Genomic DNA, 24,090 nt, shown 5'->3' with positions numbered 1-24,090 from the left:
AGTAATTAGGGCAAATATTGTGTATCTGCTGATGAAAACAAGCCAAATGAGCAAGATATTCTTATTCATTCCCACACAGAAATACTACTGGTTTTTCTTTAATACCCTATGAAGTATTTTTCCAAGTTAAAGCAAATTGAAAATCATATGTGCCTGCCTAAACCCCATTCTTATAGTCTTGGAAATCAGAATTCATTGAAAAAGAATGTTTGTAATCTTTTGTTTAGAGCTGATTCCACTCAGTGTTTTTCAGCTGGCATATGCACTGGCTGTGCTAAAAAGTGACATATTTCAGGTGATATCAAGTGGTATGGAATCTCTGGCCCAATAGCTATATCCTATATGTCACACGCAAACACAATATGACCAGTCCAGCATTACAAATAGGTAGCCTTGTCCCCGCAGAGTGATAAACATTTTGCATTCCCTATGGAATTAGTCAATGAATGCATATGTGAAAACTCATCTTAATTTATTCCAAAAATTACTGTGTAAACCAGATTATCACCATGCCCACATTACAGTTGGGAAGTGGAGGCAAAGAAAAAATGAATTCCCTTTTTGGGAGTCGGTTTCTTATATGTACATGAAGACCAAGTTAAAAGCTTGCAGGTGTGAAACAGGTATCAAGACAGAACTTTCATTCTAAGTGACACACAGTAATTTTCAGTGCAGGCAGTTCACTGCAGATTATCAAGATTATCAACTAACAGGCCTCTGACGGATATCAAGTGATGTATGTCCATGTGTGAAATAAGAAGAAAGCTATGCCTGAGCAGGAATCTTAAATTAGATTGTTTCATGTTCACTGCTTGAGGTGATATAGTCTTCCTATACAACTTGGGTGATGAAGTGACTCTCAGTTCTTCCGAGGCCAGGTCCAGCATGATATCTACTGATCCACACTGGTACTTTTCATTTTCTAAGCTACTCTTAAAGTTCTACTAAAGATGTTTAACCTTTTAGGGTAGAACACCCATTAAGAGAAATTAGAATCAGACAAACTGTCAATTAAACAAACCGGTGGGTAAGACTGCTGCTACCAGAAGGTTTAGTGTTGTAGAACATGCATGATAGAGAAGTTACCAAGTTAATAACAAAAAATATACAAGTGGTGTGGTAAAAAGGTGCTATACGTTAAGAATTCCAAGATGGTGGGCTGAAAAAAATGTCTCCTTTTGAAAATTCCAGACATATATAGCCAACTACAGTTCTGAACGTCTCCACATATAGAACTTTAGCCTATTGTCTAAAAAGATTTAACTTACAGCTCAAACCTACCTAAATCCCACCCACCAGATGCAGACACATCAATGGAGTGCATGCTGGATCCTAGGTTAGGGGGCAGTTGCAAATGGAACCTTTCTTCCCTTGCCTCAGGGAAAGCTTTTTTTGCTGGTGCCAAACCACTCCCACCACCATTCATCTCACAGGAGCACTGGAAGCCTCACTGAACTTAGCAGAAGTGATGTGCCACTTTCTGCCAGTGGAACATGTGCTCTACCAGTGGTGGTGGGGGTTAGGATTGGGCTGTTAGTCTCGCATCATCTCATATCTCACCAACGATAGCAAAGCAAGTTCTCACAGGCTGAAATTTGAGAGGCAGCTTGAATTTAGCCATCACCCCTACCCCAAGGGTAATGCTGATCTTATCCATGTTTATACCTGAAGCAACATCAAAATGGCACCCCTCCCAGATGGGCTACATTCCATGGAAGTAGCATTGTTTAGGAAGTAGCTCTGTTATGTGACCCAACCTTACTGAGAGAAATCTCAAGGGGTGTGTGCAATACTACTTTATACACAAAATGCACAGAGGTGCACAGCACCTTCCATTATGTAATATATAAGCCCTCCCCACTGGATCATCTGTTATATTGATGAGCACTTTGCTAGTACAGAGATAACAATAATAAATTTTTCATGGATTTAAGAAGTCCAGGCCTATGATGAAGTCACAGCTTAACATGATGCTGTAAAACTTAGCTGAAACTTTCCCTGTGTGGTTCCTTTCTGAGGTGTGTAGACAGAGTAAAACATGCCACAGTTAGGATGAGTATGATAGGACAGCTCATAGAGATTTTGTTAGGGCGGAAAAAAAGAAAGCCTGAAATTTCATGTTACAACAGCTCATTTTATGAGTATGCAGGAAGAGGTGGGCTATAATTGGCAGCTCTTGCTTTTATCAAAGCATTAGGACAGAACATTCATCTCTGTCAATCCTGTGATCAACTTTGAAAATGGGGACATTACCTTAATAATGTTATGAAAAAGCTCAACCCTCAATACTAACCAATAACAACATTCCTAACAGAAAAAGCAGTAGGGCTTGATAAAGATTTGTATTTAATTTGCAACAGTTCTTAAAAGTCTTCTGCATTCTAGTTAAAGAACAAGCAGCTTGATCACATGTGGAGTTCTTCATGCCATAGAATTAGCACACAATCTTGCATTAGATTGGGCTAAGGAAATGTAGCCAACACTGTACCATGTATAAAAGTGTTTGTAAGTAAAATAACATTATATGTATATGGCATACATTGTTAATACCAGTTAATAACAGTAGTGCTTAAAAACCAATATTTATAAAGTGTATTGAGGCTGCAGTGGTAACTTTGAACATAGTACAGTGTTGTAGGCAGTGTTGTAGTACAGAGGGAGACAGGCTGCAGCCTTATACACACTTACCTGGGGGTAAACTCCTCTGAACACAATGGGACTTATTTCTGAGTAGCTATTGGCCACCCATGCCATTCCTCACTTGGCTGAATAAGGTCTCTAACTGATGTTACTTTTCCTTTTTTGCTTTAAGATGAGTGTAGGAGGCCAGGAAAGAAATGACTAATGCTGCAGTCCTATATACATTTATCTGAGAATAACTCTGTGCATTTACTTATGAGTACATATGCCTAGGACTGCACTGTAAAAATTCAAGATTTTATAAGTTGAAGTAGTGAAGTCTAATACAAGGCTTATGGAGTCACTTCTTCAATGAATACTTGCATATATTGGTTTTAACTTATGAGTCTTTTGATATTACAATCTAATGTCTTTGACCATTTTATCTCAATTTACATTAGGATAATGTAACATAGGAATTAGCCAAAAGGATACAAAATTCAGGCATGTTCCACAGAAACCTTGAAAACCACAGAAACCTTGCCTGTGCTGATTTCTACATAATTCAGCCCAAAACAGAAAACCTGTGTCACTAACAGTACTTCTGTGACCTGCTTGTTAGAAACTGGCTTGGCAGGTACATTCTATAAATATTTACTGCTACTTTGGAGGACTCAGGGCCCAATCCTGAAGCATGTACCACCAGCTCTAACTATTGGACATGTGCCATAAGGCATGCTTAGGGCATCAGGGGGAGAGACTGCTGGCACTGAGCCTCAGCACTGTGTGGACGGCTGGCACTCCTCCAGCACTGGCCAGTGGTGAGTATATTTGAGGCAGGGGTGGGGGGTGGGGGGAGAGCTTTGAGATCTTTCAAACTGTTAAAAGTGCAGCTGTAATTAAATTATTCTAGTGTTTGCTGTGGGAGATAGAATACAGGAGATAATGTGAAAAGGGGGAAATTGTAGAAGTATTGTATGGCAGTTTAAGCTTACCTTCAGTCTATAACAAAGCAAAGAGAATTCTTTACATTTTAACTTCATAAAATATAACGTATCATATAAAGACAAGGAACTTATTTTATTGTTAAAACATATTTATGGTATAAAACTGTATGAACTCTGAAATAGTGTGTTTGAAGTTGGAAGATATAGTGTAGTAATTCAATTTACTGCCAGTCCAACATAGACTAACTTCTGCCAACTGCTGGAAGACCTGAGAAATAGCCCCTGCTGGAAGACCTGAGAAATTTTGGACCATAGACATGAATTGCTCAACCATAAGTATTCTGTACTTCAGCTGTACCATATGGCCTCCAAATGGTTTTTCAAACTATGTTTTGATGACTAGACAAACTAATAAATTATACTTTACTTTTATATAACACATTTCCTCCAAGCCTCTTTACAAGCTAGTTGGTCTGGCTGAATAATGAAAAGAAAAATGTGAACAATTTTTCTTTGGCAACAACTAGAACAATTCTGTCAAACTTTTTCTCCAAACCTTCCAAACATTTCCACAAATCAGATAAACCAGTATATCAATCTTCTCTGAAGCATGCCTTCAAGTTTTGAGCTGTTCAATCTCTAACAATAGACAAATATGAATATTACCATTAGCTTTCCAACTCCATAAATGGATAGATCATCAACCCCTTGGTATGAACACATCCAAAAATCAAGGCATGCATGGGTCACCATTTCTTCAACTGACATGCCCCAAGTCCATCTCCACATTCCTTTCCTTCCTTTACCCATTTTCTGAGCTTTTCTCTTTTACCATATTCCTTTTTTTAAAATAAAAACCTTCATTCCCTGCTCTTCTGCCCAATTTCCTTGTGTTGACTGTTTTAATTATTTATAATACATTCTCAACTTAGAATAACATTTAAGTTTATGTATTGAGGAGAAAATAAGGGACTAACTGCATTATATTCTACCTTTAAAAATTAATAAACAATGTTTTTAAAATTTTGAAATGCTTCATGAAAGTGTGTGTGTCTGTATGTTAGCCACACAGCCACTCACATACAGAAAAGGCACCATTTTGATTTAATACCATAATTAGTAATTTAAAAGCTGCTATGATCAACATTAAATGTATGGAATAGTTTTGAAAATTCTGCAAAACTACCTTCACCTTCATTCAAGATGAAACTCAACATCCTACTGAAGTTTGGTAGAAATTTGAAACTTCAAATAATATGTTTAGTTAAAAGGCTGAGGTTGGGAAAGAAGACAGAAAGTGTGACAGCTCAGTTGATCTTCCAACTTAGTTTTGAAATAGCAAGCTGAAAAGGCAGGTAGATGTGCAAAACTCCAAACAGGTCACTTCTGATACAAGAGGCAGATTCTTTGCTCTCAGAACCACCAAAGGCTGATCCTGCAACTATTACCGTTTTGATTTAACTGCACAATGATAGATGTTCATACATAACAATGGGCACCTTGTATAAATACATTCTCTACAAATATTTATCTTTATTGTTGTATTATTAATAATCAAAGCTTGCTGGCCATCTCCTTTCTGCTTTCCGCCAATACCAGTAGAATACTACAATCCAGTTCAGATGTTTGATCTGTGTTTATTGGTATAAAATAATTGGTATGATGAAAATTTCACTGGACTCATACATGTATTGACTGCAGCCCTTATCTACTTTTACAGTTTGCAAAAAATTTCCTTATAATTAAAAATAAGGGCTCCATAAATGTGGGTGACAGATATGTCTAATATGGGACTATAAATTTACAACTGTTCAGAAGTTAAAATTAGACAATCTGGGTTCATTCCAATCACTGGTGGAAAACATCCTCTCTAGTTTGATTACACAGGCCAACACACATTTTGCTTCCTTAAACATTACACCAATTCCTGGGTATGTTTGGGGTGCCAATTCCAAAAATGGCATCCGTTTTGCCCTATCATGTCTAGTTTTGGAGACAAGGCATAGCCTCTTTAGTGAATGGTTCAAGCAGCTTCCTCGTGAGGAAGCCTACACTATGGCTTCCTCATGAGGAAGCTACTTGAACCATTCACTAAGAGGCTATACTATATCTCCAAAACTAGACGTGACAGGGCAAAACGGATGCCATTTTTTGAATCGGCACCCCAAATTCATATCAAACCACCATAAAGTTTGGGGAAAAACTTTTCTGACCCTCAATTTTGTAGGTCTGTGTTATCAGTTCAGAAAGGGCCAGGACCTGATAAGAGGAGATTATACCATTGTTTGCACAAGACATCCAATAATGCCTTGATTTTCAATGAAACAGAAGCAAAAGTTTCACTTCATTTTTCTGTGTTGTCACATAAACACTGGTTAATTTTACTTGCAGATTTTTTATAAAGTAAAAAAAAAAAACAACACCCCAAGCGCTTAAGATCCCATCTATGTGACTCATCTCACAGGAATGTGGAGTGCCTTGTATGAAGCTGGATGTCTACTGTGGTTGGAAGTTTGTTTGAGTCATGTGGTAAATGTCTGGATAATGATTCCCACTCAGTCTGTGCATAATCAATCTGCTGCTGGGCTGAGGAAGGAAAACCACATTCAGTCTAGAAAGATATGCTGAAAATGCACCTAAGTCTCTAATGTACCTGCCTCCACCTGCCTACCCCCTTAGTTACCTTTGTCAGAACTGGAGCTGAGTAATATTCATTCTCTCTCAATATTCTGTTTTGTGCTGCTAAATGATTAATAGAAACAATGGAGGTGGGTGAGGTAAAATACAATTAAAGAACTGTTTTCTAGTGGACATGATGTAAGGGAATTTCTAAAACCTGTTCTCTTCTTTTCCTGTTTAAACACTGAATTCTTACCTTTATGTTTCCCTGATGAATGTCTGTCTGTCTCTACCCACTTTGATTCTTTGTAAGTTTGGAGAGAGAGAAAAACCCACCACTGTCTATAGGTATTGCTCTTGTTTTAGAAGACTTCTGTCTGCACCACTGTTTGAATAAGGCCAATATGGGCCTTAGCAGTTCTAGTTCCTATAAGGCAGTGGTTCTCAAATTTCCTGGGACGTTTCTCCCAGGGTAAGTCTTTGCAGGGGTGGGGGCAAGGGCAGTGAAGTGATCCCCAGGATCATGCCCTGCAGGGGAAGGGGAGGCAATTTTTAAACTAAACATACATGCTCTCAGGGTCCAAGGGTGTGTGGGGAGCCTTGCAGAGCACTTGCAGGGCTCCCTGAGGCTTCTAAACAGTGAAATTCCACTTCTGGTTTAATCATACTTGCAACTTTCACTATTTAGAAGCTGCAGGGAGCTCTGCAAGTGCTCCGTGGGGCTCCCCACACCTCTCACTGGACCCTGAGAGCACGTATGTTTTGTTTAAAAATAGCCCCCCTTCCCCCACAGGGTGCGATCCTGGGGATCGCTTCACTGCTTTCTCAATGCCCCTGCCCCTTAAAGGGAACAGGGCATCATTGCATGAGCTGGTGGGTCATGACCCACCAGTTTGAGTACCACTGCTATAAGAAATTTTGCATTTGGGTATGACTATCTGGGCATCAAATATCCAAGTCACTCATCAAGCAAACCATGTCTACATATATTAAAACATACATTAAAAAAACACATAGAAGACACTCAATATCGCCTCTCACCCGACCACCAAATGCTTAAGCCTTAGGATTCAGAGACAGCAATACATGGAGCTTCACATGTATTCATATTTGATGCATTTGTGCATTTTGTATTTGGATATCACACCTGAGTACAAAAAGAAAGATAGGGACCAACCCTAAAGTAGGCCCTATGAGATCTTCCTGTGAATTAATTTAATGATCTCCTAACATGGACAACCATATAATTTCTGTTATGGCACACTATGCAAGGAATCTGTGGACATATATATGTGGTTTGCTTCTACAGACAGAAAACTATTCATCTAAAACCTGGCAGACACTAGCCACTCCTCTCACTGGAAAAGAAATAATGATCGATCTACACATTATATTTATCATCAATGGCAATTCCCGCTTCCCTGTCTGTACTGACAGCAAGAACTCACTGTGTTAGCTGGGATAATCCCATTTTGAACTTTCCTAACATAACTGGTAGTGCCAATGCTGTGGATTATGGGTTGGGAAGCTCACAAAATGATGGTCCCCACTCAAGCAATACTTTCTAATAATACACTCAGAGAATGGAAAAGTTACTACTGGGGTGCCAATCTGAAGATGCATATAACACATAAAGAAAAAAGAGGAAGACAAATTCCAAAGTGTGTTATCAATATAACACTTATTCAGAACATGACCTGTATTTCAACCCATACAGACTGAATTTAAATATAGATTATTTTTGCAGGACATTTTATGTTATCTGTACTCTTTGGAGTTCCTCCTCCTTTTTTGTAAAATCAGCTTTTGCTTCCATTTCCCCCTATTTCCCTCATTGTGTTTGCATACAGCATGCAGTCCATCTCTGATTAGTAAGCATTGAGATGGATATCAGATATACAGGTGGAGCCTGTTTATCTGCAGATTTTATATCTGCAGATCTGGCTGAACCTCAACCCTCTAAAGGGCTTTCTGAAGCTCACAGAAGCTGTGCATGTCCGCACACAGCTTCTGCAGGCTTCAGAGTGGCCAAAAAAGCAAAAAATAAAGGTACTTCCAGCTTCTGGAGGGAAACCGGAGGTGACGTTTTTAATGCCTTATAAGGCATTGTGAGGCCAGGGGAAGTCCCATAGGGTTTCCCTCCTGAAACTGGAAGTAGCCTTTTTTTTTTTTTTTTTTTTTTTTTGCCTTTTCAGCGATGCTGAAGCTTGCAGATGTTGTGGGCCCTCCAGATGTCTGGTTCCCTTTGGTGGGTTGAAGGGGCTGAAAACTGTGGATTTGCTTATCCACACTGTCACTCTTTCCCTCCCTCCCTCCCTCAAACCTGGATGTTTCATTTGGAGCAGCAAAAATTGCCTGATATTGGAAACTGCCAACCCTTATTAAAACATAGGTGCTGATTTTACCAAAACAGAGATGATGGCCATTTTCATTACTTTAGGAATGTAATACCATGTTTTGAGAAAGGTATTCTCTGTTGTCTCTTTATGTCCTGGAAAAATGTCAAATCAGGTCTCTTTTAGCCATGAGGCAACTATCTGTCAGGCCTGAATGCTGACATTTTCTCCAGTAGTTTGCCTTTTGAACATTCTTTTAAGGCCACCCTTTTGTTATGTCATGATGAAGCCACACTGATGGAAAATGAACTGCATTTCAAAACACAAGGGCATTGTGTTAATCTAAACAGTTCCTACACCCAAGTGAAGGAGTGAGCAGAGATTCCAAGTTAATAATAATACTACAAAATGAGCAAGAGAAAACAGAAAGGTGAGGTGTGGATTTGTTGTTCTATATATGTGGATCTGAAAGTGGAATGTATACACACCTCAATGGGATTACAGTCAGGACACAATAATTATAACAACCACAGTAGGTATTTGCAACCACTGCCTGAAAGGGGCTTTATTCTGATCTCAAAGCTTCAGGACAGCAGTCATTTTAGATTTGATCTGGTCTACTATAAAGACATCCATTTGCTTTTGCTGCAAGTACTGACAACACAGACTTCTCTGTGGTGAAAAAACAACATTTTCCTACATTCGTATGTTTCTGGTAAAGGACAAATTATTTTTCAGTAGTTTAGCCTGCTGTGTTGTCAAGTGGTCCCTCTGCTTTGCAATGTATTGACTTGAGTGGGAGTGTGGGGCAGAATATATTCAACACCCCACTTAAGCAACATCTAGTATTAACAGCAAGAACACCGCACAAAGATTAATTTAAGAAGGACTTCAGAAGTAGGATTTTCTATAGCAACACATGAATATGAATGAACATTTGGAATTTTCAGATGTCATACTTTATTACATTGTAATCTAGAGAAAGGTTCGGATTTGAAATTAATTGTTTTGTTTCAGCAACATGGACTGCACAGTTTTCATTTGCCTACACATTGCAACTCCTCAAGCTTACCAGAAGAGTATAAAACTTTATTTTTCTTCTATTGAATAAAACAGTTAGTGGCCCGCTCAAGTACAGAACTACATGGGAACTGGTAAAATTCTATCATGCTTAGGGGAAGGCCCAAATAAGAATTTTGTATGCACCTTGCAACAGTGTTGCCCCAAGGACACCCAAGATTTCCCTGAGCAATAGGGACTGTAGTTTGCACGGTTACCAAGCTTATGCATTTGAACCCCCATCTCCTTACAATGTCATCCTCCCAGCAAAATTGCCAACTTACACCCATCTCCCTCAGCCTTTCTGTACCTCTCCAGCCCAAGGCTCTGACCACAGGTAGGAGGGGAATCCCCAAGGTTTTTAGGTAATTTACCCAAACCTTCCAAGGGTTCCTTCAAGGGTAGCCCAATTCCCTCTGGTCAACCAATGAACATGCACTTCAGCAATTTACTTTAAAAGTGTATTAGAGCATTTTCATGTTGGTAAGCAAGAGGAAATCCCTGCACCACACAGACTAGGGCTCTGAAGGGAGGGTTCCAATCAGTAAGTGAGATACATACTTTATAAAGGCAGCAGAAAACAACAGAGTAACTATATTATGACAAATATGACAGATAAATAACTTTCTGCACTATGCCAAAACAGTCTCCACTGTATTCAGCAGAACAGAGGCTGCTGGAGGACTCTGCAAGGTAAGGGAACATTGTTTGAGGTAGATGGGTAAGTCAGAGATCTGCCCAGTCTGAGGAGTGAACTGACAGTTTAGACAAGGTAAGCAGGTAAGCCCCAGCAGCAAAATTCTGAAGTCTGAGCAGCCCCATGCTAGGAAATCAGGCTTGGGAAGAAGGATGGGATACAGTAGTAGCCTCTGCCACTATTCCAGCCCCCCTTCCATTACAATTAATTGATGGATTGATCCGCCCTCCTCCACATGCCCTGTTACACCCTCTTCTATTCCCTTCCCCACTCCCCAAGACACCGGCTGAGAGCTTACCTACTCCATCAGGCACACCACTTGTATCTGGCAGCACTGGCCTTAATGCCAGCATCAGGAGAATATGCACTGTTACAACATGCTTTCCAGCATGTTTGCAACAGTACATTCACTCATTCTGCTGGTGCTAGGCTGTTTAGGATTGCACTGTTAATTCTCACAGTCCCACCATGCAAGGTCAGTATTCAAGCAGGCAAAAGAATCCTGGGGCACTCCAATCACAAATGACCCCTTATAGAGCTAAACCCCTTCTTGGTCCAGTCCAATCCAACAGCCCTAATTCTATCATGATCTGCCTCTCCATTGCTACTCCACGTAGCTTCTAATTCTCAGGTGTATGATAACTCCATATTGACACCACCTGGTCTCTGTCCTTGCAGCACCATGCTCATCACATAACAGGCCACCTAGCAGGTTACTCCCTTCTGGTTCTCAGGGCAGTAACTTTTACACCAATGTCTAAACCGTCAGTTCATTCCTCTGGCTGGGCAGCTCCCTGACTGATCCATCTGCCTCAAACAATTTCACACTTCCCTCACACTTACAGGAAGGAAATTTTCACTTCAATACAACCTCGATCTTAAAAAAAAGGCAACTCTCTTCAAAGCACAGCATCCACAACATTCTTCTTCCCACATTTCCCCACTCATCCCTCTAAGAGGTTGTAACAGAAGGGGGGAATTTACCTCTCCGACACACCCCAAATATGGAAGTCTCAAGTAGGATTGTGAGGAACACCTTCCTCAGAAATATTTCTTGTCTTATTGAAACTTCTTTTTCCTCTCTTCCAAATTTCCCATAAGTTTTTCTCAAGCAGGAAACCCCACATTGACATCAAAATTTCACAGACAAAATTCAGTAGCAATAACTAGGGCTGTAAAAATCATTTCCAATTCCTAGTTAATAGCATCAAATGTTTAAGGTGAATAGCCATGTAGGTACCTAGAAGTTTCCAAGAAAAATTGGTTGAGGGAGATGTCTGGTAGAGGTTAGACCAATAAAGATACAGTTGCAGAAGTAGAGGAACTGTCATACCACAACACATCAGAGAACTATCCAATATGGTAGCCTCCCTTCATCACTGAATTTCACTGAATAATTTCAGAGAAAGAAAGAACTGTGTTCTTCAGAGGAAGGCATAAAACTCTCATAATGTACCTAATTGTGACAGATTGTGCAATAGGGAAAAAGTTCTTCCTGACCCCAGCTGGTAATCAGCTTATGCCCTGAGGCATGAAGATTAATAGAATTTGTAACTTAATCCTAGCTAGTGTAAATGCAGATGCGGTTATCTTATACCAATTCTATAAATCAGAGGGCCTTAGTTTTTTTATAGCACATGCCATAGCTTAATACAGATAAATTATCATGAACCACCTCCTCTCCCATTCATCTTCCCTCACCCTTCATTTCTACGACATACCATCCCCACAGCAGCTACAACCATTTACTAGCGGAACAACAAATAATAAGAACCATGCACTTATTTTAATCATGTAATGAAATTCAGTATGCCGGAACAAGGCAGAAAAACCTATACTACATATTAAACTGACCAAATCTGCAATGTCTCCAAATATCACTGATGTTCCAGGATTATAATGCCCTCCCACCAGAGGCCCGATTAGCCCCATTTTGTCCTCCTTTAGACATTGTGTAAAAACCTGGTTTTTTATTATGCTTTTGCAGAAGGAAGGGGGGGCAGCTGTGGGTAGTGGCAGCTGGGCAATATTTCTGTGTTTTGTTTGGGGACTGGGATTGTTAAATTGCTTGTTTGTGAGTTTCTTTGCTTTGTCATTGTTCTGCTTTATGGTGCATTTCTGTTTTTCTAATTAATTGTAAGCCATCTTGAGTTGCCAAGGCAGACATGCAGGGTACAATTTTTTTTAAACAAAATAATAATTAAATAATCTTATCTTACGAAGATGAGAAGAATCTTAGGAAGTGCCCAATTTTCCAACTTTCCAGTGCTGATGCAGCCATGCCAAAGGGGCTTGTGCTGCATCCTGTATTTGGGCGGCGGGGGCAAACACAGCAGCCTTTAGAAGGTAAGGGAATAAGGGAATGTTTGTTCCCTTACTTAAGGGATGCATTGCAGCTGCGTTGGTGTAAGAAAGTTGGATAGGATTGGACCCTAAGATCTCAACATTTGTGTTGCATTATTTTTTTTAAAAGAGGGGAGGCAGTAACAGTGCTGAACCACTGCTTGGAATCCCCATTTCCAACAAGGTGGAGATTTTGTGGGTGGATGATTTCTGTTTTGCGAGATGCTATTCAACATATCCTAGCTGAGGATTGCACCCTCTCTGAAAGATAACATGTAGCAGAAGAGAAGCATTTGCAGCTTAGAGGTTCTCATAGATTTATAATTGTCACTGGAGATTTAGGAAGCACCAGCAGCACACAACTTGGACTTTCTGCCATCTATGACCTGTCCTGGATAGTTAGGTTGCTAACCTCCTGTTTAGATTACTATCATACATTACAGGTCCAGACTATTTATACTCGGAATTTTTATACATGGATTTGACCCAACACGAATGGCCACTGCAAATGAGAAGGAATGTGCTGATCTCTAGATGAGGGGAAAAATGCACCCCTTTAAAATCAGTTTTAGAAACTGAACAGTCCTTTAACAATAGCCTCCTTAATGACAGAGAGAGAGGGCAGCAGGCTGAAAATTCATCAATCCTTCTCTCTCCAGGCGACCCCTCCCTTCCCCCTGAGCCTGTGAAAGAAAGGTGATCTCTTTGCATTGGTGAAGGGAGGGGCTGAGTGTAAGCTCTCAGCTCTTTGTAAGCACTTGCAGGAGGATCAATTGATGGATTGTCTTGTTAATGACTCTTATCTCACATAGTAAAGGTCAGGTTTTTAAATCAACAGAGCAAAGAAACTTTTCAAATTGATTTGCTATAGTGCGGTTTTTTTGCCATCCACGTGAGTGCTTGGAACGGAACCCACATGAATAATTAGTCTTAACCTGTATATGTAGAGCTGCCCTTGAAGACTGATGATGATGATGATGATGATGATGATGATGATGAAATGCTCAATATGCCATAGAGAATTTTGCTGTAGACCAGGGGTCTCCAAACCCCAGCGCGGGGGCCAGATATGACGTGGCCTGAAAGCCCCTGGCCCACTTTGCCAAACATGACTGGAACTATGCTCTGGTTGCATCTGGAGGGTGTTCTAAGGGTCAGAGAGGTTGAATGAATGAGCCTATGCATTCATTTATTCACACATTTAAGTTCCATCTCTAATTTATTTATATAAATTTTATATTTAAATTTTTTTTCAGCCCTCAAAACCGTGCCAGACATTTGATGTGGCCTCTGGCCAAAAAGTTTGGAGACCCCTGCTGTAGACAGTAAGCACACAGTCTCCCCCTCCCATTTTTTAAAATAATTATAAAACTCAATGGCTCACATATATTTCCATGTCCACAGGCAACCCACACTTGTTCTAATTTTGCACATTATACACAAATATTTGGGCCATCTTGGCTGTAGTTCCAGCCAACTCAAAAATAGTGGAGGGACATCACTGAAGAACCACTGACAAAGTGCCATATGCTCGGTAGATCAAATGGGTCTCCCAAGTTGTCAGTGTTTTAACAAGGTCTGTCGTGGATTGTGCCCTGCTAGCTCCATCTGTAACTGCAGGCTTTCATTTTGTTCCAGATATTTAGCAGCAGCAGCAGCAATACCATGTATTTACAGCATAATGTGTGTAATATTTCAAATGTCAACTTGGATGGATGATGCACACCCCCTGGAAGCATCTGCGTCTGAATTTAAATGGCTGGGGGAGTGACAGCAAGATCGAGTTCTTCTGACAAGGCTTTGGCAGATCATTGGTTGTCATCAAACCTATTCCATCTCTTGCTCTCTGCCAGAAATTCCACCTACATGCCTGATGGCAATTAGTCCTTTGAAGGTGCTAATGAATAAAAACAGCACGCATACTTTGCAGGATTGAGAAGAATATCCCAGTTCATATATTAACTTGATATATAATATGAACCCACACAAATTTACAGATTCCCATGTCTCTGTCCACATGCCAGTAAACACCTACTTCCTTACTAATATTTGAGGAGGGGGATGTTGACAGTCCAAGAATATAGAAGAAGATTTTTTGTAATGAATCATTCCTGTTTTTCAATAACTCAAGTACAGTAAAAATATTAATTTAGGGGTACTAACAACAACATACGTTACACCAGTCGTTTTTCTGTATCCAACATTTCTAGAAGTTAAGAAAGTCCCTAAGACTTTTCCTTACGTGCTGCCTTCTGGTGTAAGTATCCTCCTGATTTCCTGGTTCAACCTAGCTCCAAAGAATGTGTGCTAAATACAGTGACATATTAGGTGTATTTATGGTTTGGCCAGTAACAGGAATTTCTCAAGAGGGAGTCTGTTCTCATGACATTTCTAGTCCAAATGCTGCATATCTAATGTGTCTGGACAGCTCCACAGACTTGTGGGTGATGTACCAAATATTTGTATTTCCTCTTTAGCTAAATGGCATGCTTTTCAATGTAATTATTGTGGCCTGGTAAGAAAAAGGTTGAGGCGTTGCCCAAGAAAGATACTCTATTTCTTTTACACTGAGGGCACAATCCTAACCAGGTCTACTCAGAAGTAAGTCCTATTTTGTTCAATGGATCTTGCTCTCAGGAAAGTGTGGTTAGGATTGCTGCCTCAATGGCTGACTTCCAGCCTATAGCAACAGTATTCAGTTACCACTTATATGATTCACTGCAGTCAACAGTCAATATCAGCAGTTTGATTGCAACAGAAGAAGCTGAGCAACGAGCAACTGAAGAAAAATGTCCAAATAATCTTTCAGCAAGAAAATAGAAAACTCAGGTTAAGCTAATTAGATTTATATTCTTCCTCCAAATTTCTTTTTCTGTCTTGTTTGGGTAACATGTCTATCAAGCAGAGCAAAGCACAGGTGAACAATTGAACAAATATTAGCTATCATGAACAACTGTTTAAATGAAGCTGCTGTATACCAAGTCTGACCATTGGTCCATCTAGATCAGTATTGTCTGCACTGGTTGACAGAAGCCCTGCAAAGTTTTAGGTAGACATTTTTCCCAGACTTGCTATCCAAGATTCTTTTTCACTGGAGATGCCAAGGATCTTCTGCATGCAAAGCGTGATTTCTAACGAGCTAAGGTTCCTACCTTCCCCAACACTGGAATCCTCCCTAAACTGTATGATCTGCATTTATATCGCATTGAATAAAAATGGGGGGAAACATTGTCAAAGTCTTCCTAGTTCTGTTGAACTTTCTTATTTTAAATTTGTTTTTAAAATGCACCAGCACACGGTCCAGGTCCTATATCAGGTAGACCTCTATAATGAGAATGCCATCAATCAGGGATAGACAAGTATGGCATGGCTTGACTCAAGTCGAGTCATGAATTTCTGCCCCCTGCAACTCGACTCAAAAACAAGTTCTAAAGGGGGGCACTTTCCCAGTCGCCCGGAGCGTTTTCATGACTGAAAAAGACTCAAGTCTTGAGTTGTTCCCTTTTAAAAGTCCGCTGTGGCTCCATGGAAGAAAACAGGCTGCTGCTGGGCTGTGTGCATGTTTCAGAGTTCCCTTTAAACACTCCCCTGCTGTACCCGCCCATCCCACCTGTCAGGCAGCAGTGCAGAATGCCAATCATTTCCCTTCCCACCCCAGCCTTGATGAAGGAAACCCCCCCCCTCACCTTACGGGCACCAGGGAGGGAGGATGCATCCCAGCTTGGCAAGATGGAAGGGCGTGGGGGGCAGTGCAAGTGAGCGAGAAAAAGCCTCCTTGGCTCCATGGAATAAAACAGGGCTTCGGCCAGGTTGTGTGCTTGTTTCAGAGTTCCTTTTAAACTCTCCCCTGCTATCCCCACCCATCCCATCTGTCAAGCGGCAGTGTGGAACATGCCGACTCATTCCCTTCCCACCCCAGATGTGGCAAAACATGCCCCCTCCACATCAGGGGCACAGCAGGGAGGATGCATCCCAGCTTGGCAAGGAGGGAGAGTACAGCTGCTTCTGTCCCATCCCTCTCCCAGAGACACATCCTCCATCCAATGGATGCTCCAGGGACCAGAGGAGGCACCTCCTTGTCTCCAGTTCTGTCTGCAGGACCCCCACATGGATTATTGAGCCAACTAAGCCATGTAAAATGGATACTTCTACATCACGAGACCCTCCAAGTTTTTTTAAATGCAAACAAAACAAGTTAACCATTTTGCTCCACCAACCCCAGCCCCCGTCTCTGTACATTGCATACCCTGCTACTTCTACTGGTGCTTGTGTATGCAAACCTGACTTCTGGATTACTGCAAGAGGTTTTTTTGGGTGAATGGAGAGGTGCAAGCCATTGGCGGGCAGCTCGAGTCGCCAAAGCCGACGGCAACTCATGAGGGAGAGACCCTGACTTGAGTGTTTTGCTGAGTCAACCACACACATGACTTGAGTCTCTGTGAGTCTGTGAAAAACGCTGATTTTCACAACTCAGACTCCAGTCACCTGACTTGAGCTCCCATCACTGACACCAGTACATTGCCTGTAGATTCCATTCAAATGAACAGAGGCAATGACTTCTTTTGGGAAAAAATGACTTAGAAAGGAAACTTTGTTCCATCATATGGTGAATCACAGTATTTCCACAAATAAAGTTGTGATCAACATGTGCACATTTTCCTCCTTTTCACCTTATTGGAAAGTTATTTAACAGAAGCCAAAGCATTCATGCTAACAAGGAATACCTTTAATTATAGCACTATACAGACAACCAGATGTCAAAGTGATATTAATTATACACTGAATTCTGCCAAGCCTTGGTATTTTTTCATTGCTCTACACACATTCCCTTGTCTTCTAGATGCAAACGATCCCAAATACTAAAGAATCATAAAAACCTCACAAGCACCACAAGTAAAATCATAACTTCTCAAATGCCTCTTTTCTGGCCCAGACAAGAATGGACAATCTCTGCAAATAATACTCAGTGACGACTTCAGGAAATATGCTGGATCCATTGATGCTGTATCCTTCAGAACTGCATGTACATCTGTGGATATCCTTATTCTTAATTAGAGATGCTGCCAATTTCTGACACTGGTGGAATTCCAAGAATGAATCTGCAGATCTGACTGAGATTGAACCACATCAGAACAAGCCAAGAATACACAGATTCTACCTTTGTTCCATCTCACTTTAATGGCTTCTTCATTGCACCTGCTCAGATGCCTAGTACAATGAGGTGGAACAAAGATATAAATTTTCTTTTCTGCACAGAACCATCTTGACTCTTAATTTCAAAAACTGATACTATAATATTTTGATATGTTTCACAGGGCCCAATCCTAAGAGCATGCTGTGCTGGCAGAATGAGCATTTTGGTGTGGCACGTTTCCGGCCAGTGCTGGGAACTCAAGTCAGTGACTCAGACTCAAGTTGCAAAAATGTGTGATTTTGCTGACTTGGCGACTCATTTTTCACACGCATGGAAGATTCTGAAAAAGACTCGAGTCAGCCCTCCCCAACTTGGCACTCATCCCCATATGTGCTGACTCAAATCTACCTATGTCTGGGGGTGCTTGCTTATGGTTTTCACCAGGTGGAAAACCTTGTGGGGCCAGCAGTAGGGAGTTCCAGGCAGGAGACAGGAAAGAGTTAATACAAGCAGGAGCAGGGAAGGGGGCTTTCTTTTCCTGTCTCTGATAGGAAGCAAAGAACGGATGATCATTGAACAAAGGATGGGCATTATCATATTTCTATTGGCTGAGGGAGGGCAGGAGGAGGAACAACCCTCATTGAATGAATGGCTACAGTGGGACTACTTGTGAGCAGGGCCTAGGAGAGCGGGATAAAGGGTGTAATTTGTACCTGGGCCTAGTGTCAAAAAGGGGGCCCAGGAGCCAAAGGAGGGGCCCAGAAATTTCCTGGGATCTTCCATTTTCCTATCTACTCAGACTTGTTGCCTGCATGGGATGCTGGGTATACTATCAGGAGCATGCAGCTGCAGCTACTGGCAACCCATATATGCTGGGCCAAGGAATGCATGCATGACAAAGTGTCAAATCTAGGAGGAAACCAGCCTGCTACAGAAGCTCCTTGACTTGTGAATCTGCTTACCATGAAGGAGTGTGTAGGAGCTCAGGGATACAGTTGCAGGGCTACAGCTGCTGCAGAAGCAAGTTTTGGTACACACAGGACACTTTCCATTCTAGTGTGAGCCTAAATATGATGATGCTCATTTTCTGCATAATTTTCAATATTTAAAAGATTTTAGAGAGACTTAGGGAGTGTGTTTGGAGCTCAGGTATACCCACCCATGTGGCATCGGCAGCTAGGTACAATAATACAGAAAACCAAAGACTTTTCCAGCTGTCTCCACCCTCCCCCCACCCTTTTGCCCATCCCTGCCCCCATTCTGCTCACCATCACCGCCCTCCCCCACTCTGTTTCACCCATCCCCCTTTGCAAAGGGGCTCAAAAGAAATTTTGTACCCCCTGATAAAATTCCTCTGAGGCCCTGCTTGTGAGTAGGGCTGCCAACGTTCGGGTCGTCCTGGTAAGCCTCCCAGCTGCTGCTTGTGACCCTCCTCCCTCTCGCTGTTTCTGTCACCAGACCTGGGGCAAGGAAGAAAACTTTTGCTCACTGTAAGGAGGCCTCTAGAGGCCAAACCTCCCCTGCAGGATTCAGTAGATGCCGTGTTGGTTCCATTACATCACTGTGTGGGCTGACTAAGTGTTTTTGGACAAAATACAGTATGTTAAGAACACATCCACTCTTGAAATGGAACTCTTAGAGGATAATAGTGAGGCTCATTCTTTAGTTTAAATGTGCACATTTTGTGACATAAAAATTACCAGATTGACTGACATTATCATGAACAGAAATGTAGCTAGGGTAGGGTGAGTGGAGTATATGCCCAGGGTGCAAAACCAACAGGAAGAAAAATGCTAAAGGGCAGAGTGGTGCGTTCATCTGAGACCCAGATCATCAGTTCTCATTCTTTATACAATTGCCTCCATTTATTTTTAAATATATATGTTTGCACTCAACAAGTTGCACCTAGCTGCCTGAATTCACATCCAAATGGGGCAGTTCAAGGCCAGGTATGTTAAGCCCTGCCCACTTCTTGAGACTGAGAGAAGGAGGTGGGTTTCCATTTTCATTGCACTGAGAGTCATTTGTACACACCGATCACACAAACTGGAAATGCTCTATGCACACATTAGATATCACTGCAACAAATGAAATATTTAAAAGATTATTTCCTCAGTGACAAAACAAAAAATTTTTATATATGTGATTTAATGACTAAATTCAAAAATATATACTATTTTAAATGAAAAGGCGGAATATTTCAAAGGTATTTTAATTCTGCCTCTTATGGGAGAGAAAGGGCAGTCTTTCTTTCCTTGACTCAGGTCTTAATTTCCCTTATTATGAAGTAATGGTATTATGTGCACAGCCAGTGAGGAGGGCACTTTCCAGCACCCATATCTCACATGCCTCAAATCCCCATACCGGTATCATTCTGATTTATAACCAGTATGCGACAATGCTAAGGTCGGAACTGCTTACAAGTCTGTAATCTTATGCACACATACTAGACAAGTGCTATTCAGCTCAGTGGGCTTACTTCTGAGAAAACAGATTTAAGATTGGAATGCTAATATATTAATTTTACAAAGAATGAAAAAACGTATTTTCTGTCTACTCTCCATTCAGAAATCATTCAAGTATATGATTCCATGATACTGAATCCCCCATTTTTCTTAGGCAGCAAAGGCTTTCTGTTTTCCTTTACAGATAAATGTCAACTGAAGATTAAAATAAAACTGAGGCAGATAGTAACATATATTTCAGGTACATGATAATATTGCAATATATTTTTAATTTTGGCACAATTCAAAATAACTTTGCACACAGTAATCATTCCAACTGTTGACTCATCCGCACGTCCACATGGCTTCATTAAAAAAAATTATAATTTTTAAATGATCAAAACATAACATTTTGCTGGAACAGATGCCTTGTTTGAGCAAAGTGCCACATTTCTTTATTATTCAAAATGCTTCAATTTTAAACAAAACATGAGTAATAATCAATGAGTAGGGAAAGGTGCTCAGGGTAAAGTTTGCAACATTGCTCACTATGAGTGACATTACTTACTAAACCCATTTTCCTTGTCATTGCTTGATTGACATTGACACAGGTATAGAATGGCATTCCCTGGATTTCCTTAGGGTGATGAAAATTAACTAATTGTTTAATTTTGCCTTCAATATCTGTCCAAGTCAAACCAAAAGGAAGTTCAAAACATTGCAGGCACAGGGACTTGCAAATGATTCATCTGATAATATTTGATGTTATGATGTACAGCCTACACCTTATTTCTCTCCTATTGTTAGATCCCAAGAAAGACACCTACTCTAGTAACTAATGAAGTTTAATGCTTGTGATGATTTGACAGCTCTTCTCATCTACTTTACATTTCTATTTTCTCTGTGGATACCACAAATGATCCCTCCTGAAATATCCTCCTGATTCTGACAAACAGTGTGGGCTGTTTGCCCTGAAGATTGTTCTAAAAAGAATGACATTATGACTATTTGACTTCTCAAATATGCTGTCAGATATTACAATCATATCCCAAATGAATAACTTTATTTTATTTATTTATTTATTTATTTACTGACATTCCGCTTTTATGAATGTTCAGGGTAGCTTACGTGGAGCTTCTACTGAACTCCAATGCAGATACTAACAGCCCAGTCCTAAAATCCCTGGCACCGCTGGGTGCAGCAGTACCAAAATAGCTACTGTAGCACCCAGCTGGGCCAGGAAGGCCACTGGAGGTCTGCTCAAGGGAAGGGGACTTTCATCCCCTTCCTCCAAGGAAAGTCCCAGGCCCTACAATGGGGCTATTCGTGTCTGTGCCAGCTATTTTGCTGCCGCAGATAAGAGAAGCCCCATCTTAGCCTTTGGAGCCTGATGCAGGGGACAGCATTTAGAGGAGGCGTCCGCTGGTCCCATCCCTTCCCAGGTTGGTCCCTTCCACATCCTGCCCTTCCCCCACTCTGGAACACCTCCCCCTGCCCCCAAAAGCTGCACCACTGCCCAGCGGTGCTACTTACTGCTGGCAGCCTGTGGTCCTCCTCCTCCTCCCATGGTGAGACCAAGTGCCGACTGGCGCTGGCCCAGCACCTGCACTCCCTACTCTCTGGATGCTGTAGAATGCTTTATAGCATGTTTGCAACACCCAGCGCTTGTGTTTGGTACACTTGTACCACCAGTGCTAGACCCTTAGGATTGGGCTCTAAATCTTCTAAGACCAACCAATGAAGTGCAGTGTTATGCAAATTTATCTGGATGTAATAGTGTCCTTGATAGGTCTACTCAGACCTCCACCAGCTCTTTGACTGGCCTAAGTGGACCAGGGGAGGTGGATCAAAGCAAGGAAGGGGCATAGGTTATCCATGGAGCTGCTGCAGCCCGTTCACCACCAATCGGGCGGTTCTCAACCGCCCGTTCTCCACACCAATCCCTGCCCTATTCTTCTCCTTCCCCCTCCCTACCCCATTCCACTTCTCCCTACCCCATTCCACCCCTATGCCAACTTACCAGCGCATCTTCAAAGGTCACTGTCACATAGTTACCACGGCTCACCATTTCTATCTGTTAAATTTTGATATACTACTGTGTTGCTGGAATGCAAGTTTCAACAGTGCAGCAGCTTATTAGGATTGAGCCCTTAATTCCATTTAGTGAAGATACCAGGTTGCACTGTGTTCTGAGTATTCAGAATTTTGGTCAGCCGGGTGGAATCTCTAATGGGTATGGGCCGTGGCCAGACCCTGATCACAGAGTGGATAGAGAGATGCTCTTTACACTCTCACATAACACCAGAACCAGGGGACATCCACTAAAATTGAGTGTTGGGAGAGTTAGAACAGACAAAAGAAAATATTTCTTTACTCAGCATGTAGTTGGTCTGTGGAACTCCTTGCCACAGGATGTGATGATGGCATCTGGCCTGGACGCCTTTAAAAGGGGATTGGACAAGTTTCTGGAGGAAAAATCCATTACGGGTTACAAGCCATGATGTGTATGTGCAACCTCCTGATTTTAGAAATGGGCTATGTCAGATGCAAGGGAGGGCACCAGAATGAGGTCTCTTGTTATCTGGTGTGCTCCCTGGGGCATTTGGTGGGCCGCTGTGTGAGATACAGGAAGCTGGAGTAGATGGGCCTATGGCCTGATCCAGTGGGGCTGTTCTTATGTTCTTATGATCTCGCCAATCCCTGATGGCACCCCTGTCCTACTGTGTTCAGTGGGATTTACTATAAAGCAAGTGTGCAAGTGCTGCAACCTATGCCTATGTAATATCTTTCAATGGGGCTGTGAAATTAAGCAATTTTTGCCCAATGTTGCATATACACAACAGGGATCAAATGTGTACACCTGTGGGCTGGGCTGGAATGGGTTAAGATGGCTAACACCAAACCCCAGTCATAATTTTCCAAGTTCTATATTAATTACAAGCTCATTTTGGCTCCAAAAATAACTATACTGCACACACATTATAACAGATGTTGAATATACCTGATAGGATCTTTGGCAGTTGCTCTACACCGTTAATCAGAATCCTCTCAATCATCACACAACTTAATTGCTCAGATAATTCTGATTTGTAATTGAAGAAATTATGTCTTCTGCTGCAGAACAAAAATGTGTCTTGTCTTTTTCAAGCATTTTTGGTTTTTTGTTTTAAATGGACATACATCCCATCTCTCTGTTTGGTATTCTTGCCTCTATTTTTTTTTGCTATAAACAACAACTTGCCGGGGGTCGGGGGAAAAATAGGTAAGAGGGAATTATGAGGAAGTGCAATGATTAGACATTTCTCCACAATAAGAGTACAGAAACTGTGAAAGTATGGCATCATGCCATGATTAATTCTTCTGTCACACAGGAAGCAAGAATCACCCAAGTGAAATCATCAGAACATTATCAGAAGCAGTTTCCTGTTTATGTCAAAATGAAGCAATACAGTAGTCAGTACAACTGTGGCAGTGACAATTCACTTTCCATTGATTTACATAAAATAAACATAAATCCGATACTGGTTTCAGATCAGAATCATCCTTTGTATACATAGAGAAGAAAGTGCTTTCGTTCCCTACAGAAGAGGTTCCCAACTAGGGGTTGTGATGCCCCAGCCAGGGAAGGCCTGTCTCTGCCCCCTTAAAGGGGGGGGGGCCTATGGCAAAGGCAGCAACACGATTGTCACAATCACATCACTGCTATGACCAGAAAGTTTTTTTTAGACTTATCTAGGACAGCACTGGCCTCCTGGTGGTGCGCAAAGACCCATGGACCCATCTGCAGGGCTCCACAAACCTCCAAAAAGCCTTCGAAAAGAAAAAAAAGTGATTGCGACCCACTTCTGATTTGCTTAGATTAATATACCTAGAAAGGAGAGTCATGCAGTAA

General features: G+C 41.4%; 1 long non-coding RNA gene across 1 annotated transcript in view; it reads right to left on the bottom strand.

Annotated features, from left to right (window-relative positions):
- LOC136651884 (uncharacterized) overlaps positions 1-24,090 on the bottom strand; it is a 194,131-nt gene that overhangs the window by 113,142 nt on the left and 56,899 nt on the right. The gene's annotated exons all lie outside the window — the stretch shown is intronic.

This window comes from Tiliqua scincoides, chromosome 5 (genome assembly GCF_035046505.1).
Source record: "Tiliqua scincoides isolate rTilSci1 chromosome 5, rTilSci1.hap2, whole genome shotgun sequence".
Taxonomy (NCBI): domain Eukaryota; kingdom Metazoa; phylum Chordata; class Lepidosauria; order Squamata; family Scincidae; genus Tiliqua; species Tiliqua scincoides.
Note: the sequence above shows the minus strand (reverse complement) of the source record. Positions and strands in the feature narration are given on the sequence as shown.